Source organism: Ictidomys tridecemlineatus, chromosome 12 (genome assembly GCF_052094955.1).
Source record: "Ictidomys tridecemlineatus isolate mIctTri1 chromosome 12, mIctTri1.hap1, whole genome shotgun sequence".
Classification (NCBI taxonomy): Eukaryota; Metazoa; Chordata; class Mammalia; order Rodentia; family Sciuridae; genus Ictidomys; species Ictidomys tridecemlineatus.
In genome coordinates this window covers 28,440,114-28,457,474 of record NC_135488.1, presented here as the reverse complement: position 1 = coordinate 28,457,474, position 17,361 = coordinate 28,440,114, and the positions used below count along the sequence as shown (strand labels likewise).

At 57.7% G+C, this 17,361-nt stretch overlaps 2 long non-coding RNA genes across 8 annotated transcripts in view; one reads left to right on the top strand and one right to left on the bottom strand.

The window, feature by feature from the left end:
- Nucleotides 1-17,361, top strand: part of LOC144369147 (uncharacterized) — a 41,008-nt gene that overhangs the window by 3,762 nt on the left and 19,885 nt on the right. For 3 of the 7 annotated variants that reach the window (XR_013428617.1, XR_013428616.1, XR_013428615.1), the window contains exons 1-4: nucleotides 14,849-15,306; nucleotides 16,175-16,339; nucleotides 16,933-17,084; nucleotides 17,164-17,247. This is a non-coding gene — a long non-coding RNA (uncharacterized LOC144369147). Of the gene's footprint in view, nucleotides 1-9,974; nucleotides 13,318-14,847; nucleotides 15,307-16,174; nucleotides 16,340-16,932; nucleotides 17,085-17,163; nucleotides 17,248-17,361 lie in introns of those variants that run through there. The other 4 variants (XR_013428619.1, XR_013428620.1, XR_013428618.1 and 1 more) reach the window with 4 other exon arrangements.
- LOC144369148 (uncharacterized) lies at nucleotides 6,334-9,965 on the bottom strand. Its single transcript, XR_013428622.1, has 2 exons — nucleotides 9,613-9,965; nucleotides 6,334-9,007 (listed from the first exon to the last, which is right to left on the bottom strand). It is a non-coding gene; the product is annotated as an uncharacterized LOC144369148 (long non-coding RNA).

Sequence of the window (17,361 nt, the reverse complement as noted above, 5' to 3'; positions counted from 1 at the left end):
GGCTCTGTGCCGGAGGTGTCTGAGCACCTCCGAGGCCAGCCCCTGCCTCCAGGGTGGAGGACAGACTTCAGGCTCCCTCCCTCCTCAGGGCCGGGGATCCCCTCGATGGGGGATAATGGCTTTCTCTCTCTCTGTCTCCCTCGGCCGCCCAGGCCCTGGCTGCACTGCCTCTCCACTGTAATCAGAACTTTAATCTGAACTACTTCAGAGCACTTCCCAGCCTTCAGACAGGCTGATTTACAGAGGAGCAAATGCCACCAGAGCCTCGGTGGCTGCTCTTGGAAGGCTGGTCTCGTAGACCGCGTAGACCACACTCGCTGGGCAAGCAGCAAGCTGGCCAGGGGGCGGTGATTAGGATACTGGCCGGGAGGCGGGCGGGGAGGGGTGGCGAGAAGTCTCACATTTCCTGGACATGGCCTCGGCAGGCTGGGGAGGAGGATGGGGTTCCCGAAAGGTCAAGCCGTGGGGATCACAGGAGCCTCGCGTAGGGCGTCTGCCGCTTCTAGAGCATGGACAGAAACCAGAAGGACATCCTCCTCTCTGAGGTCGCCTGGAACAAGAGCCGGGAGCCAGGTCTTGGTCGTTCGGAAGACGAGCGTCTCCTGTCCTAAGGGCAGCCGCTCCTCGTGCAGTGGTGGGCGGGGGCCGAGCCCTTCCCAGAGGACCCGGAGAGAGGTGCTCGCCCCCGAAGGCCTCAGTGTCCTCGTTAAAACCAGCCCAGGGCCTGGCTGACCCGTGTCCAGGACTCACTCTGCCGGGTTCTACTCCAGTTGCTTCATGGGCCCACTCATGGGGTCCTTCCGAATCAGCGAAGCTGGTGCCATTATGTCCCCACGTACAGGGGGGGAAGCTGGGGGACAGGAGGCCAGTGACTCACCCTCAGGTCCAACAGGTCCTCTGATGGCCAGGAAGCCTATTGCAGAGTTTAGGCAGGTTCACTCAGAGCTGGTGGGACGTGGGTTGTGCAGTCAGGGCAGCAATGTCCTCCTCACAGAGGGGTGCGTGTGTGTGCGTGTGCGCGTGTGCGTGTGCATGTGCACGTGTGCGTGTGTGTGCGTGTGTGTGCGTGTGTGCGTGTGTGTATGTGTATGTGTGTGTGTGTGGCCGGGAGTGGGGGAGTTACATGCGATGGGGGGATGTGTGGAAAGCACCTGTTATGGTTTGGATCTGAGGTGTCCTCCCAAGCTCACGGGTGACACAACGCAAGAAGGTTCAGGAGACATCACTGGGCTGTGGTATAGCCTTGCCCCAGTCGGTGACCTCATCCCTGACAGGGATGAGCTGAGTGGTCGCCGAAGGCTGGTGGGTGTGGCTGGAGGAGGCGGGCACTGGGCTGCGGCTGGGGGGTGTCTGACTATTATCTGGTGAGTGGGTCCCCTCTCTGCTTGTGTCCTCGTCACCATGGGAGCCACTCCTCTCCACCACACTCTTCTGCCATGATGTGCAGCCTCACCTGGAGCCCCGAGGAATGGAGCCTGCTATCCGTGGATTGAGGTCGCGGAAACCATGAGCCCTCAAATAAACTGTTCCTCCTCTGCAGCTGGGCTGGTCAGGTCTCCTAGTCCCAGCAGCAAAAAAGCTGACTCAAGCAGTACCCAGCCCAGAGTCTGGGGCAGGGTCACCCCTTGAGACATGGTGGTGATGGTGGGATGTTTATGGTGATGCTGGTGGTGACAGTGATGATGCTGGTGGTGATGGTAATGATGATGGTGGTGATGGTGACAGTGATGATGGCGGTGATGTTTATGGTGATAAGGTGATGCTGGTGATGCTGGTGGTGACAGTGATGATGCTGGTGGTGGTGGTGATGATGATGGTGGTGATGGTGGTGATGGTGATAGTGATGATGGCGGTGACAGTGATGATGATGGTGGTGATGGTGATGATGACGGTGGTGACACTGATGATGTCAGTGATGTTTATGGTGATAAGGTGATGATGGTGATGCTGGTGGTGACAGTGATGATGCTGGTGATGGTGGTGATGATGATGGTGGTGATGGTGGTGATGGTGACAGTGATGATGGTGGTGATGTTTATGGTGGTAAGGTGATGATGGTAATGCTGGTAGTGACAGTGATGATGCTGGTGGTGACAGTGATGATGATGGTGGTGATGGTGATGATGACGGTGGTGACACTGATGATGGCGGTGATGTTTATGGTGATAATGGTGATGATGGTGATGCTGGTGGTGACAGTAATGATGATGGTGGTAGTGGTAATGATGGTTGTGTTGATGGTGGTGATGATGATGGTGGTGACAGTGATGATGGTGGTGACATTGATGGCAATGATGGTGATGATAGTGATGGTGATGCTGATGATGACAGTGATGATGATGGTGGTGATGGTGATGATGATGGTGATGATGACGATGCTGACAGTGATGATGGCGGTGATGTTTATGGTGATAAGATGATGATGGTGATGCTGGTGGTGACAGTGATGATGATGGTGGTGGTGGTAATGATGATGGTGGTGACAGTGATGTTGGTGATGATGACGATGTTGATAGTGACGGTGGTGACAGTAATGATGGTGGTGACTATGGTTTGGGGATGAGTTGTGGGGCTGGGGTACATGCTGGAGGTGACCTGTGGTTGTGTTGATGGTCTGGAGTAGGCAGGGCTCTCAGCCTCGGCACTGTCCACACTCGGGGCTGGATCTCTGTCGTGGGGGTCTGTCCTGTGCCCTGTGGGCTGTCTAGAAACCCTGGCATCTACCCATTCCCAACCAGTAGCATCCTTTCCTCCCCAGTTATGACAACAAAAATTGTCTGCAGGTCTTACCTAATGTTCCCCAAATGACTAGTCAGCCCTGGTGCCAGGACGAAGGGACAGCAGATGATCCTGAGGCCTTTGACCTGAGGAATGATGGGTGCTGCTGACCACTGCTGGAGGGATGTTGGTCTCTTATTCACTGCAGTGACCACAGCACCTAGAACAGGGCCCAGTCCAGAGGAGGTCCCCAGTGGGTGAGGTCCTCAGTGAGTAAGATCTGGTGGACCAAGGGCTGTGTGTGGCGGGGCCACTGGAGACATCTGTGGGCTATGCGTCTCATTTGTCCCTCAACCTGATGGGAAGCTGTGAGTTCATATGCTCAAGGACACCGTGAGGTCACACTGCAGCAAGTGGCAGGGCTGGAACATAAATCCAGGTCACACAAGGCCCAGGTCTGTCTCAGACACTGTGTTTTATCCTGGCCCAAAATCATGGGCATGAGAAGCCGTGTGGACATAGTGGTGTCCCTGGAGGCTGCCCCAGGAGACCACTGAGCTGGCCGTGCCCCTGGCTATATGAATGACACCTGCCCATCTTTCCTTCTAATGGATGGTGGCCTTCTGGAGGAAAACCTGCTCCTTTGAAAGCACCTGGAGCTCTGGCCAGGCTGACCGTCCCCTGTGCCCAGCCTCTTTTGAGTCTCACAACCAGGGCTGGTTTCTGGAAGCTCAGCAGAGCCCTGCTGTTGGACAAAGAGCAGAGAGACTCGATCCCCACCATGTGTGACCAAGGACGTGGAGCCAGGCAAGAGGCCGCAACGGCAGCAAATGGGGCCATTGTCGGGGGTGCCCGCATGCCTGGAAATACCTGGAATCTCCCGTCTTTACTCAGGAGCCAAATGCATTTGCCTGCGGAGAGCAAAGTCTGTCTCCTGGCAAAGAGGAGAGGAGCCAGTGGAGAGAGGAAACGCGTTTCTGTTCGCCCGGATCGCGCTTACACACAGCTCTGGACAGCACGGGGGCCGAGGGGTCTCTTCCCAGGGCTGAGTCCAGGTGGGCACTGACCAGGCTGCAGCTGAAGGGCCAGCACAGGCCAGTGAATGGGCTGTCAAGTGCACAGACCCTTCAGATGACCTCCAGAGGTGCAGACGAGGACTGGAGGCGTCCTGAGCCGATCCCCAGCTCCGGCCCTTGGCAGCCGCCCAGGTGTGACTACTTTCAGAGACCAGTGGGAAACTCTCCGGTCTACTGTTACCTTGCTCTAGCCTGGGTCAGTGGGGGGCCCTCCTGGGCACTGCTGCTCTCCAGGAGCAGGGCAGTCTTCCCGTTGAGCGACTGGCCTGAGATTGGTGACTCCCCTTCTGGGGATCTCTCCCGCTGACATGAACCTAGAGGCGAACCAAGCTTTGGATGGGAACAGGGTCAGAGCAGCGTCCCTTAAACCAAGGGCAGAAGTGAGAAGCTGATTCCGTCAACCGGCTCCTTCCTCCTCTTCCTGGCAGAGAGACCTCTCCACAGCACGTCTAGCTCACCGTCCTGCACTAGTGCCCTAAGCTCATCTCCGTGAGGGTGGATGGACTTCCCAGCACCCGCCCGTCTCCTGCGAGCCTGTGCGCTGCTTCTGTAGTGAAAGACACTGTGGGGTGCCACCCATCAGGCCGGGCTGCCCGGTCTCCCTGCTGGCCTCTCCGGCCTCCCTGTTTGAGGGCTGGAAACACACGGTCAGTTGAAACAATGATCCTTGGAATGGACGCGATCGCCTCGGTGCCTGATTCTCCAAGTGACGGATGGTCAATTCCTCTCTTTTCTCACTTTTCAGAACCCTCTTCTCTGGGTTGTCCCTGGGCTGGGTGTAGTGATTTCATCATGGCTTCCAGGACTTGGGGTGGGGTGGGCTGCCCAGGTACACCCCGGAGTTGGCATTGGTCAAAATGCCAAGATGAGGCTGCGGGCAGAACTCGGGTGAGTGATGCCCCATCTCCTAAATCAACAGGTGGAGCAGAGAGGGTCGGGCCAGGGCCTCTGGGGGCTCACCCTGGATGGGGACTCAGTGCTCTTTCTGCCAATCTCTCTGGGAGAAGCCAGGTTCGTGCCAACAGGGCGCGGTGTGTTTGTGGGACGTGTTTTCCCTCCACCCGAGGCCAGTGCCCCTGACCCCGCTGCCCTGGCACACTGGGGGCCTGCCTGGGCAGTACCATTTGCTTCCTACCACCTGGAGGCCAAGTCCAGGATGTGGGGGGTGCTTTATCCCTGGGCCTCTCTCCTCAGCCACAGACAGGGGCTCACCCTGAACCCCAGGGCCGTCCCTCCGTGAGCCTGGGTCCTGGTCTCCTCTTCTGATAAGGGCTCCAGGCGGACTGGTGGGGGCCACCCTAGTCCACATGACCTTGCCTAAACTATTCTCCTCTACACGACCCTACACCCAGCAGGGCCTGGGGGTCGGGAACTCAGCCTAAGAATTGGGGGGGGGGCACAATTCAACCTGTAACCCCCGCTGAGCATGTTTTGATTGTTCAGCAACGGCTCCTGGCGCTTCAGCCCATCTACTTAGCTAGATAACAGCGCCTTTTGAATATTTAAAAATGGATTTGCGAGTCTTCAGGTTCCTGCACAAGGCTGGGGAGGAGGAGCTCTCATCTGGAGCAATGTTTGATAACCGACCCTGGATTCTGAAGGGAAGGGGTCGTCATGAGGCTCGCCCCTCCCTGCAGCCTGCGGCTGCCACTCACCGGGACTGAGAGGCCCGACGCTGCAGGGGTAGCTCTCTGTCGAAGGAGACTGTTGGAGACAGAATGTCTCGGGCAGCCGTGTGTGGTCACCCATGTCCACATCTCCATGATGTCCAATAACTCTGCCACAAATTCTCCCACGCGTCTCCTTAGGTGTCCAGAAAACACGCACCCTTCACATGGGGATCGCAAGCTGAGGTCACAGTGTCTCAAAGACTGCGACCCACCTGAACACAGGTCTGCCCGTTGTCCTAGTCCTGGGAAGTGGCCTCGGCCCCTTGTCATGTCCTGTGCTGACAGCCTGACCTGTGGCAGGCCCCTGGCTACTCCATGCTGATGACAAGACTCAGGAAGGCCGCTGGTCAGGCCAGAAAGACCAGGATGGAGGCTGGGAGTGGGGGACAGGGGCTTCAGCTGACTTCCTGGAGGGGAACGGCAGGAGTCAGAGTGGCCACGTGGCTGGTGACCAGCCCATTGAGTGCTCGGGAACTCTGTGATGCTCAGGCAGGCTTCCCCGATGGGTGGCACTGGTGTGGAGGGTCACACCTTGGTACTGGGGCGAGAAGGCCGGGGGACACAGGGCTTCGCACTGGGCACTCTCCCACCCTCCCTCTCCACCACCTCTCCCCCAAGTGCTTCTAGACGGTATTTCTTGCTGTCACAAAACCCTAAATGCAGGCGTTGCTGTCCTGTGCTTTGAGTGTTCTGGGGAGTTACGTGATAGTACTTTTGGAAACACATTCACATCTTCAGCCAGGGGTCTGCAGTGAGGGTGCCCAGGGACCCCTGCTTTGTAGCTGGCCTGTGAAGCGAGGTGGCCACGGAGGACTCTTCCCTCAGACTGCGCAGCTGGCCTCAGTCCCTTGAGATGCCTCTTCACAGAATTCATTTTAAAAAATTTATTCACACACTTGTTACCATTCATACTCAGGTTCATAAAACCAAAAACGTTTTAATTATGAAACATAAGAAAAGAATGTTTAATTTCAAGGCCAGACTGGCCTCTGATCCGCCTGTGTCATCCAACAGTATTCAGCAGGTGCCTACTCAGGCACGCTGGTCGGTAGGTGGGGGTCAAGGCCAGTGGGCAGGAGGCAGGGCCCCGCGGGGGACTTGAGAGCACGTTTCTGTCACTCAGTCTCTGAACAGACATTATGGTGTCATTTATTTTGAGCTGCACGGCTTTACCCATCTGTCATGGGCTCCCAATTTATGGTGCTGTGCTCAGATGTGTGGGGGGCGGGGGGACCAGGCTCCTCTCCGAGCTGAGGCGCCCCTCCCTGTCCCGGCCTTGCTGGGCGGCTGGGGGCTGGGGGGAGGAGCGAATGGAGGAGGGGCAGGTGGGTCTTGAGGGCTGCCAGCAGGAGCCCCAGGGTCAGGGATTCTCCGAGGGCCGGGTGGCTGCTGTCCCTGCACCTGCCTGACCACCAGTGAGGCCATCAGGCTGTGGGTTACCCGGGGGCCTGGGGGCGTGTTCAACTCGGGCCCCACCTTGGCTGTGGCTCTAAGTCAGGATCCTGGTGGACCCCCCCAGCTGCCAGGGCTCCCGTTCTGTTCTTTCTCTCTGACTCGTATTTTCCTGCCAAACCATCCACTTGTTCCTAAGTTGGGGGTGGGTGGGAGAGTGTCCCCAGTAAGACAGGTTGTTCCTGACCCCCCATAACCTTCCCTGGAGAGGAAGTCAAGCTGAATTGAAGTCATCAGGGTGGGCCTTCATCCCATGTGACTGTCCTTATGAAAAGGGGAATTTGGACCCAGACCCACGCAGGGACCAGGCTGTGTGAAGCCAAGGGCAGAGGTGGGGGTGAGGGTTCTGCTACCAAATCACCAGTCACCACCAGGAGATGGGGAGGGGCCTGGGTCAGACGATCCCTAGAGCTGTTGCCTGCTGGCCCTTTGTCTTGGACTCCTTGTCTCCAGAGCCATGGGACAATACCTTCTGTCACCTAAGCCACCCACTCTGCCGTGTTTGCCGGGGCATCCCTACAGGGGTGAAGGAGCGGGTGTGTGTCTTCTGAAAACCTCCCACCCTTCAGGTGACTCCCAGGTCCTGCTGGCACCAAGAGCTGGACCCCTGAGGTGTCCCTGCTGGGCAGCACTGTGGTCCGTCTCCCCACCATGGAAGACCAGTAGCCTCCCCAGCCAGAGGGGGAAGCCATGGCTCAGGCTGTTCCTAGGTGACCAAGAAAGATGACGTAGCAGGCACGGTCACCACCTCAGTGTCACTTCTGCGTGGCTGAGAGTTCTAATAGACTCACTCCAGGGTTGCGAGGTGGAGTGGTGGGCTCTGCACCCCGGGGGCCAGGTTCCCCAGAACTGCCGGGCCAGGCTTGGGGTGGGGAGCTGCAGAACAGGACTCGGGGTGACGAGGGAGGTGACTTCCTGTTTTCCTCCTGCCCCTCCTTAGGGTCTGCTGTGGGCTCTCCCTTGCCCGTAGGTCAGGACCACGGAGAGTCCCAGCAGCTCCCTCAGGGCAGGCCTGTCCCCTTTGTGCACCTGGAGGCTGGGAGGCTCTCACTCCTCACGGAGACCCACTGGGGGAGCACCCAGGACAGGCGCGTCACGTGTCAGGAGCCAGCAGTCAAGGCCGGGTCCAGGGTCTGCCGTTTCAGCATCACCATCGTGTGGTCTAACGCCCGCAGGCTTCCATTTTCCTTCTTCCACCAACTGCACAGCAGGAATGTCACCATCCAGGGACAGAGGCCACCTGTGGTGTTCCCAGGCAGACCTGGGTCCACGTCCATTCCACCGGGGTGCAGTCCTGTGCCCTAGCTGCAGAGCTTCTGCCCAGGAGGAAACGGGAGTGGCCTGGGGACAGGACATGGCAGTGTGTCTGCCCTGGTGGACGTCTCGGGGGCTGCCTGGGGCCAGAAACCCCGGGAAAGTGCTCAGCTCTGGGAGCCTGCCCTGGCCTTCAGGAGTCCACCGCTGAAGACGAGCCTCATCAAAACGCTCCCACAGTGAGCTCCTGCTGTCCCCTGCCACTTCCACCCTCAGAGGGTGCCCACGCCCAGCAGATGGAGAAGGGAGCTGGCCAGACATGAAGGAGTCCAGGGGAGGGCAGGGCTGGTCCCTGGAGCTGTGGGGAAGGGGACAGGATTTGGGGGCCACCAGGGTGCCCGGGCTCCCCCTCAGCACAGCTGGCTGCTCAGTGCTCCAGCTTGAGCTGCACAACTGTCCCTGGCGGCCCCCGGGCCCTGGAGCTTTGGCTCTGCCTGAGCTGCAGGAAGCTGTGCCTGCTCCATGCCAGATGGTGGCTCACAGGCAGCGTCTGCTCTCACCATCTGGAGGGCAGAGGTGTGAGCGGAGGTGTCGGCAGGGCGCGTTCCCTCGGTGGGAGGAGAGCGCGTCCCGGCTTCTCTCCCAGCTTCTCTCCCAGCTTCTGGCGGTTGGCTGCAGTCCCCAGGATGCCTGGCTGGAGGGACAAGCAGCCTGGCCTCGCCTTGGTCTTCCCCCGGCTTCTCCTGGGTGACGGGCTGTGTTCCACGAGCCTTTGAGGAAGGAAGTCTGCATCACTCCTCTGTGACCTTGTCCTGGTCAGTGACATCTGTGAGGACCCTATTTCCAAACAGAGGAACATTCGGTGGCGGCAAGGGCGGGCGAGGACGTCAATGGTGGACTTTGGGGGAATGCAGCTCAGTCCCTACCACAGGCCAGATCCCAGGAAGAACTCCAACTGACGTGATGGCTCGCCCTGGTCACCAGGCCCCAGGACTTGAACACGCAGTGGGAGGGGACAGCAGGCACTTTGCCCCACGCCCCTGTAGGGAGAACCTCCTTCCACTCGGAGAAGCCAGGACTCCCGTGGACAGTCCCCTGGGCCTTCTGGTTGGCAGGCAGGGCTCTCCTGGATGCGTTTTGGCTTTGTCCCCTGAGAGCACTGGGGTTCTGGCCTGGAGGGGGGTCCCCCCTCCCTCATGGCTCCTGGCTTTTCTTCTCTGAACAAGGATGTCACCTGGGGTCCAGATGAAGTTGGTGAACACCCACTGACTCAGCTGGTGACCTCAAACAGGAGGCTGGAAGCCCCGTGCCCAGGCCCTTGGCCTCGACGCTGCCCTTGGGGAGAGAGGAGGGACAGCCCCCTCTGGGTCAAGGCCCTTGGGCAGCGGATCTTCCCTGCTGTGCTGTGGAGCAGCCGCCTGAGCGCCTGTGCTTAGACTGACCCGGGAAGGCTGGTCCGGCCCAGGAGGGCCATCCCCAGGGTCTGACGAGGCCCAGGCTTGAGCAATTTACAGCCGTGGAAACTGAGGCACGGTGAGGTTAGGGACTCGCCTGGGTCACTGGATGTGTGGGCTGGAGCCTGGTCGGAGCCTGGATCCTCTGTCCCAGGAGTGAGGCTGTGAGCCCCACCTTCCCTTGAGCCTCCTGGGCCTTGGTGTCCTTGTCCCCGTGGGCTTGCTGTGTTGACCATGCGAGTCAAGCTGCCCACAAGCCACCTGCTCCAGGCTGTGGTGCTCCCCTTCACTGGGGCTGGGGGCCGCTCCTGGCGTCTCCAAGAGGACCTGCCTCTGAGAAGGCTGGGTTGGCTTTGGCTTCCTCGCTCCCCCAGCTAGAAGCCCCTCCTGCCCAGCCACCAGCAGGCCACCTGGAGCCACCAGCTGGTCATGGCTTTGCACCTGGGCTCGGCAGGTCACCGGTACAGCCTGGAACTCAGTGCCAACAGCAAGGCTGGGCAGTCGACTGGCTTCAGAAGAGGCCATCCCCTGCTGACGCTGGAAAGGCCACGTGATCTGGTGGCTCTGGGGCTGCAGGTGGGTGTGTGCCTGGGAGGAGGAGGAGAGGGTGGTGGCCTTCCCCATCACCTCCCAGTGCCAGCTGCCCTGGCCTGGGACCCGCCCTGACTGCTTTCTCCTTCTGGCCTCCTTCTCCCCATGACCAAAGCTCGTCCAGAACATTCCATGCTACACCTGCTGCCCCCAAGCCCACCCCTCTCCAGCTGTGTGGTCAGCTAGAGCCGAGGGCTCCCCGTGGGCCCATGAGGGCCACTCCTCTCTCACCACCCCCTTCCCGAAGTGTGCCTTCAGGGGGCTCAGCACCTCACTCCAGGCAGGTGACAGACTGTGGAAAGAGGAGAGTCGCCAGCACTCCTGCTGGGGCCTGTGCTTGGCCCTCTCTGGGGGGTGGTTGTCTAACAAATCCTCACAAGAGGGTGTGTCCTGCACCCAGGAGCCACAAGGCTCCGTGATGCTGTGGTCCTTTGACTCCCCAAGTGGACTTCTTGGGGTGCCTTTGGTCACCTGCACTGGCTGTAATTCAAGTGTTCACAACCATGTGTGGCTGGTGCCGCCATGTTGGACAGTGGCCACCTAGGTGGTTCCACACCACAGGAAGTTCCACTGGGCAGCCCAGCCCTGGATAGCCCAACGGTGCCACTGACTTAGCTGCAGAATTCTGTGAGTGTGCATGGGGTAGCCCTCCTGGGTAGCCATCCAGGGAGTCCACGGTCATCTCCAGCTACCCAAGGGCATCCCCAGGTGGAAGATCCAGCACCATCAGAGCTGGCCCCATGCTGTGTGACCTGGAGGCAGGCCGGGAAGGACTCTCCTGGGGACACCTGGGTGTCAGCACCAAGCTACTGGGCCATCTCTGACTCTCACCATGGAGAACGAGAGCAAGGCTTTGGAAAAGTCCTGACTCCTGACAAAGAGGTCAGACTCCTGATGGAAGACCAGGGGAGCCTGGAGGGGAGTCCCCTATGTCCCTTGGTGATCAAGGGTCTTTCTTGCCAACTCTTGGTGGACTTGAAGGGGTGTCTTCTGGTCCCACAGCCTTCCTGGGAGAAATGCAGCCCAGGTGTTGGGGAGCAGAGGCCCCTGTGTGGGGTAAGCCTCTCTCTTCCCTCTCCACCAGAAGGAGCTCCAGAAGTCCAATAATGGAGAGCTTATCAAGCTCTTGAGGTCGGGCTGGGTGAGGGTCTGCCTGGAGCACAGGCTGCTGCTAAGCTGGATGCGAAGTCAGGAGATGCCACAGATGGAGCTGAGACCTCACATGCTCAGCCAAAAGGCGGTGGGGCAGGAGGCACAGTGGGCGGCCCCATCAGAGCTCACAAACGCTGTCCAGTGCTTTCCTCTTGGGGTGCAAACCACCCAGGGGGTCCATGCGGGGGCCCCTCTCAGCAGCCTCTCTGTGTGAACAGGCCTTCCTCGACCCCTGAGGCTGTGGGTCCCCAGAGCACACGCACACACCCACACGTACACACACGGATGCTCACGCCCATATGCACACACACAGAGGGGTGGAATCCCAACTCACAGAGGTGGAAAGGCTCCGATTCCTTCTTCCAGTCCCCACAGCACGTGCTGGTGTCCCACTTTGATTTGGCAGTCATCTTTTCTCCTTTCAATAGCTGTCAACTGCCAGCTGGTCCTTTGAAAATAATACTGAAAAAAAAAATGAAAAGAAAGCACATGAGACTTTTCAGAAAGTTTTCCCTGGACAGCCCAAGCCACTCAGTGGCCCATGAGGGGCCACTCCTCTCTCACCACGCCCTGCCCAAAGTGCACCTTCAGGGCTCATCACCTTACTCCAGGCAGGTGACAGAAGGTGGAGGTTGGACTGTGGTAAAAGGAGAGTCCTACGCGCTCCTGCTGGGGCCTGTGCTTGGCCGGCTGGGGGGAGGGGGGTCCTCTAACACCCTCCTCCTCACCTGCTGCCCCACCTGCCCTGCAGCTGCCCCCCTGAGCCGCCTCCTCCCTGTCTGCACCCCCTGGCACCATCCGCTTCACCCTCACTTCCTGGATTCCTTTCCCGGGTCCAGTCCATTCCAGACACAGCCCACAGCTGAGAAGCCCCAGTCCTCCCAGTCCTTCCGGGTGAAGTCCAGGAAGGAGCTGGCCTGGTCCCAGAAAAACAACTGCACACCTCACACCTCACACAGCGGCTTACCCGATTCTGACTGAGATGTTAATGGGATCACGGGGGTTTATTTAAATTGTAAATGACAAATAATTGACCGCATTGACTTCGCTGCTCTTCCTGGAGGCCACCCTGCCCACTATTTTGGGGTCCCCAGGCCTCAGAGGTTAATTATCCAGGATGCTCCTCCTCAATATGCAAGCCCCAACCTCAGTGCCCGGTCAGTGCTGAGTGTCCTTCATAAACACCGCCGCCCATTAAGGTTTCTCAATCAATGTCACTTAGAAGACCAGGGACTGCGGCATGAGGAACGCTTAGCTCACAAAGTCAGTGAGTGGGGATCCCGTGTTGGAGGAAGGCTGGAGGGAAGCCAGGACGCCCCGACCCTGCAGGGGGCCCCCAGACCCTGCCTCAGGCTCCTCTGTGACCCCCTTTCCGAAGTTCAGCTGCCTCCCCTCCGGGCCTCCTGCTGGTTTTAGGGGAGGAGAAAGAGAACATTTAGAAACAGCACAGTTCTGACCCACACCAAAAATACCCACATCAGAGCCTTACCCGTGACTCGGCTGGTGTGAAAGACGGCCTCCTTGTCACGGCTCAGTCACCTGAGCTCAGAGACCAAAATAGAATGTTTGGCAACTAGTCAAGTATCATCCGCCGCTGCACAGGGAAGGAGGGAGCGCCAGGAGCCGGGTGCAGGGGTGGGGGCTACGGGCTGCCTGCCACCTGCCCTGCGCTGGCCCCAGGGCCTGGGGCAAGGCAAGCCCTGCTTTCGTCAGGACAATGGAGACCGAGGGTGGGTGCCCTCCACGGACCCGCAGAGGAGGCTCACAGTGGGGGATGCCTCGGAACGTCTCGGGCTGGCATCTTCTACTCCCATGAAAGAGTCGAGAACCCAGGTCCCACGGAGACAGGGAGCCACCTCAGCTCCCGAGAGCCAGGCCTCTCCTTGCCAACCGTGCACAGCTGTCATCAGTCCATCAGCCGAGAGGGTTGAAGACCCAAAGCACAATGAGGTGGTCCTGCTTTCCAGAGGGCAGCTCAGCAGCAGGGTGACCACTTCCCCCAGTCCAGCTGCCCTGGCACCCAGTCTTGCCTCTGGACACCATGTGGCCTGTGCAGGGGCCCTGCACCCCAGGGCTCCCTCTTTCCCCTCCAGCACCTCCTGGCTTTCCCCACGGGGCCCTCCGCGTCCACCCCACATGCAAGCGGCCCCCTTTCTTCTTCCTCCGGCTCCCGCTGCCTCCTCATGTGGTGCAAGGACGAGGGTCTCTCGGGCCTCTTTTATCAGGGTGCCGAGCCCTCCTGTGAGACTCGTGAGCCACCCCCAGAGCCCCACCTGCTTCACCCCTGCGTGGGGTCAGGGCTGCACATGCTGAGGGGCCGTAGTGGCCCTCACACCCGCCCACTGCTGTTCTCCTGGTCTGCTCTTCCCGTATCGTCACCTGTGAAACCTGCCTGTTGGGGTTGGATGGAGTGGCCCCCCGGGTGGATGTGGAACTGGTGGGGGGTCCTCAGGTCGCTGTGGTGTGCCCGACCCTTGCGAGACCAGGTTACTGGTAGAAGCCTGTGCCTGGCCCTACCCAGTCTCCCAGGCCTCCCATTTCCAGATGTGATGGCTCCGCCATTGCCATTGCCGAGAGGTGGCACAGCCAAGAAGGCCCTCCCAGAGCTGGGCCCACGCAGGAACCACATTTGAACCTCTCAAACTGTGAGCTGAACAATCTCCTTTTATCAGCAGCCCGCCTCAAGTATTTAGTTATAGCAACAAACGCTGATGATACGCTGCCCAACGTCTAGACCCAGTGACGGTCTTTAGCGGTGCTACCGACAGGAGCTCCCTGGTGAGACGTCCAGCCACCGTCTCCACACCCCAAGCACAGAGGCTGAAAGGGGCTCCCGGGTACAGATCACTGCTGCAGCTGTTCACTCACAGACCACGTACGCCCTTGGGAGGGTTCTCATCCCTCAGTGGGTTCTCATTCCCCTCCCGCAGGCCTGGGCACAGGGTCTGCGTAGCTGGGCTCAGCCATGACCCAGGAACCCAGGTCCACTGGCCCAGCCTGAGCTGAGCAGAGGGTGAGCCTCCCAGGCCCTGCTCCTGGCCTTGTGATTGGTACCTGCTGACGCAAGGGTCCGCCCCTTTCCCACTCTCTCCTGCAGTGCGTGAGGGTCCTGCCGCTCCACATCCTCGCTGGCCCTGGAGCGGCGGTGTCTTGGATCTGGTCGCCCTGATGGGACTGTGCTGGCATCGCACCGGCACTTCCCTGGTGCCCTGCATGTCTGGTGAGGCGTTGTGCAGTTTTCTTGTTCTCTCCTCATTTTCTTACTGCTGAATTAGAGTCCTGGGCACGACGTGGGTAACGGTCTTTTATCAGATGCATTTTTTTGCAAACATTTTCTCCCGGTCTATAGATGGTTTTCTCGTTTTTTGACATGTTTTTAATCTTGCACAGGTTTTTAATCTTGATGAAGTCAGCTTATCGGTTCTCTCTTCTACGGATCGTACCTTCGATATTGCTGTTTAAAAAGTTACCACCACACCCAAGTCACCTGGGTCTCCTCCTGTTATCTGTGGGGAATTCTGTAGTTTTACATTGCACACCTCGACCCCTGATCCATTTGGGGTTGATTTCTGTGGGGGGAAGGTCTGTGTTCACATCCAGCTGTGCCAGCACCATTTTGAAAAGACAATCTTTGCTCCTATTTCAACTCTACCCTTTTGTCAAAGATGAGCTAACTGTATCTATGGGGGGTCTACTGTGGACTCTCTATTCTGTTCCATTTATCATTTGTCTTTTGTTTTTCCAATCCCACACTGTCTTGTAGCTTTATGGTCAACCTTGGAGCTAGGTATGGACAGTCCTCAGACTGTGTCCCTTTTGCCTCTCCAGCTAAACTCTAGGATCAGTGTGTTGATGACTACAAAATAACTTGCTGAGTGTGCCATCACATTTCCATGACTGTGACAAAAATACGGGAGAAAACCAACTTAAAGGAGAAAGGTTTGTTGGCTCACAGCTCCAGAGGTCTCAGCCCACACTTGGCTCCATGCTGCGGGCCTTTGGGGAAGCGGCACTTCATGGCGGGGAGTGTGCAGCAGAAGAGATGAGCTCACCTCCCGGCAGCTAGGAAACAGAGGAAAAGAAGGAGAGATTAAGGGAGTGTCCAGGGACAAAGTGTGGTTCCCAAGGGCACAGTCCCCAGGACTCTCTCCCCTCCACTGAGCCCCACCTCCTGTAGCTTTCGTCACCTCCCCGTATCCCATCAGGTTATGGGTCCATCAATGGGTCGATTCATTGATGATGTTAGAACCCTCACGATGTCATCATTCCCCAAAGCCTCTCTTCTGAACTCTGCTGCACTGGGGACCAAGCCTTTGGGAGTCATTAGAGATTCAAGCCACAACACTGAGATTTGAATTGTGATTGTTCAAATCCGTAGATCAAGTTGGGAAGAACTCATGTCTTGGCCACATCGAATCTTCCTATCCATGAACATGGGATGTCCACTGATTTAGTTCTCAGGAGATGTCCTTCTCTAGAGTCACATAGCGTTCCTCATACGGCTCATGTAAAAATGGGCTTAGCTTTATCACAAAATATTTCCCTTTGCGAGTGCTCATATACATGGTAATGTGTTTTTAATTTTAAAATCCATTTGTTCTTTGCTGGAATATAGAAAACCAATTGGCTTTTGCAAATTAACTTTGTGTTGTGCAATGTCTCTATATAATCAGGTATTCACTCCAGGAACTTTTGTCAATTCTTTGGGGTTTTCTACATAAATGATCATATCTTCTGTACACAAGGACAGTTTTATTTCTCCCTTTCCAAACTGTGTACCTTTAATCCCTTTCTTGTTTCCTTGTAGTGTGTAGGCCTCCCATGTGATGTTACAGAAGATGTGAGAAGGGGAATCCCTCCCCCTCTTGTGTCTGATCTCAAAACCATTCTAGAGTCAAGGCTTCCTGCAGAATGCTGGTTCTTGGAGTCTCAGCAGAGCAGAGGCGAAGAACTGGCTACTGCTGCTTAGTAGGTGAGGTGAGGCACGGCTTGGCTCACCAGTAGCCAGGCTCATGGACAGGGCATGCTGGGCAGCACGGTTAATTAGCCATCCACTTTGCCATAGCCAACTGGAAGCTTAGAAGTGTGAACTGTGTGGACTCAGGGGGAAAACCCAGCTCTTGCTCATGGGAGGGCTAAGCAGGGAGAAGGCGGGCAGGATTGACAAGCTCTTGAGAGGTTGGTGTGACTTCCCGTCCCTGGTTGAATCTGGGAGCTCAGCCCCAAAAGAGATGCTGGCCCCTCTGAGGTGAATGTAGGAATGGTCAATGGGAGGGAGGGGACCCTGGTGGCTCAGGGCACCTTCTCGAGAAGAGATGTGGAGGGGAAGATGTCCAGTCACAGCACCCTCAAGGGCAGCCAGAGGGCAGAACCCAGTAGCTGGGATGCTGAAAGGGTGGACACATAGGGCAGTCCTCAGGCCTGCTCCTTGTGTCCACTCACTGCTCCTCTGGGGAACCCTGGACATGTGCTTGAGATGGGGGGTTCTGTAAATGTGGGGGGCGAGGGACAAGGTGTCAACAGAGCCAACAATTGGAAGGAATAAAATGAGATTCTTTTTTTGAGGTGGGAAAATCAGTGCCCGGCAAGGACCTGACCAGCCCTCCTCAACATTGTCAAGGTCACAAGAGACAAGGAAACTCTGAGAAACTGTCCCAGCCTCAAAAATCCTAAGGAGGTCTGAGAGCCGAAGGTCACGTGGGACCTGGGAGGATCAGGTGAGGCCTGAGGAGGTCCCGGTTCAGCCTGGGCCTCAGTGGATGGTATCCCATCTGAAGGGCCCCTTCTGTATCGCAGATCGGCAGCCGACTCCTGATGCTAACGGCAGGGGACACAGGCTGTGAGGTGCAGGGGAACCGCTGGTCACTGTGCAGATTTTCTGTAAGTTCATGACTGCTCTGAAATAAAGCGTTTCTTACAAATCTCCCTCCGTTTATCTAGAGTGTTCAAATTCATAGAAGCAGACGTAGGGCAGTGGCTGCCAGGGGCTGGGGA